Genomic DNA, 2084 nt, shown 5'->3' with positions numbered 1-2084 from the left:
ATATATATATATATATATATATATATATATATATATATATATATATATATATATATATATATATATCACACATTCACACACTACGCAACCACCCTGTACTTTAGTGTATGTAACAAATTTTTCATTAAATTAATTTTCCTTTTCGTTCATTCGAGTCATTCTATGTATGAAAAACTCGATTTGTCATTTTTTTAATGAAAAAAGATAATGACAATTCTAGATTTTAAAATGGATTTTCCACAAACATTAGCACAAGTTTTTCAAAAACACATTCGTATAAATATGAATATGAGAATTCCACTATTTTTGGTCTTTTCGATCATCAGTTGTAACAAAATGAAACTATCAGATCACGATTATCAAGACATTGTCCATTTTTTAATTAATCAATAATAAAGAATAATGATAAATGAGTGAAATTCAGACAATTTCTTCCTTACTCTATTTCGGGGCGTGCGCTCACTAGTCAAGTGATTCAACGTTTTTTAATTAATCTCTATTATCGTTCATCCAGGGGAAATTAAATATCGTGCGACATAATAAACAATATGTAAGAGACAATTAATGGAGAAACTATGTAGTTGGGACACGTGGGTTTAGCTGAGAGTGAAATTTGTCGTGAATAGTCACTGCTAGATGATTTATTTTCATTGGGATGATTAATAATATTCGGCCTAGTCCCTGGCCTTTCAGTGAAATTATTGAGACACTATTGAGACTACTATGGCATTGGGGAAGAGCAATGATCGATGGGAATGAAAATTGTGAGGGTGATCCACGATATCGTAAATTTTTTTTAATCAATAAAGATTGATGATTAATCAGTGGCTATTTATTATAATGGTAAAATAACACGTGATATGACACCTTGAATTATTCCCATTAGAGATTCAATGAGACAAGTTATTTCTGTTGTGCAGGTGCAATTGTTATCTTATTTTATAATTCTTCATGTGGCTGTCATGAACATTTGAATATCAACGTCTGCACGCCTTTTTATAATGGAAGCATGTTGCTGAAGTTTCGAATAGAGCTTAATTCAAGTTTTCATCATTAGTTTTTCTTTCCGTTTGATTAAATCGATTAATTGTAAATTGTGAATACACAAATGTTGATGGAGAATTGTGAGAATTGACGTAAACCCCTTTTTTTTGTTGAACAAACCAACGAGCGTTTCGATGGATAATATGTGGCGGAATTAATCTTCCTGTAGTCTAATTAACGTGGTGTCAGTATGGTACGTGAAAATGATTTTAAATGTTGTGAGAGAACAGTTTAATGAGGACTAAACATCGATCATGTCTATGTGAAATGAAAATACCACATATTGTAAAAAAAAAAGGCTTGTATGTAATAAATACTTAATTAATACTGAAGTTATGGATGAGTTTTTTATCAATGAAGAAATTATTGAAGCAATTGGTTAATCAAGATTTTGGTAGTTAGTCATTCGAGATGGCATCAACAGTCAAATCATACTGGGCAACGCAACTATGTAAGTATATGAACATTTGAAGAGCAAGTGAAAAATTAATTCAAAATCGGAAATTAATTTTTTTATAATGGTGCCAGCAGTATAATGTTACTGAACAATCGGATAGAGCTTAATTTGAGTTGTTTTGCTTTCTGTTCGATTAAATCTGTTAATTGTAAATTGACTAAAAATCCTGAATCTAAAATCTCGAACTATGCCATACATTTTGAATAATTACAAATAACCCTGCGGTGACGGCTAATGAGGATATGTTTAATTCCTGAAATATATACGGTTCAATTCATGAAGCGTTTACATTTTTATTCCATTGTTGATTATTTTTTCAGCGTTTTGGGAGTTTGGGAGGATATTTGTAATTATTCAAAGAATATATTGTCAAAATTTCTTTCTATTTCTATCCATAGCCTGACCCTGACCATAAACAGCAGGAATTCCCACCATCAGTCCTGGAACACAATTTTCACAATTTCGTCGACAAGTCCACAACCTCTCTGACCAATCCTCCCTAAACCCCACTAGATGCCCCGGCACTCTCATACTCAGCCATTCATTCAAACCACTCAATCCACCGAGAGAGCCTGAGAGAGAG

This window comes from Diachasma alloeum, unplaced genomic scaffold (genome assembly GCF_001412515.2).
Source record: "Diachasma alloeum isolate Michigan unplaced genomic scaffold, Dall2.0 Dall_scaffold_00627, whole genome shotgun sequence".
Lineage (NCBI taxonomy): Eukaryota > Metazoa > Arthropoda > Insecta > Hymenoptera > Braconidae > Diachasma > Diachasma alloeum.
The sequence above is the reverse complement of the archived record's forward strand: the minus strand, read 5'-3'. Positions refer to the sequence as shown.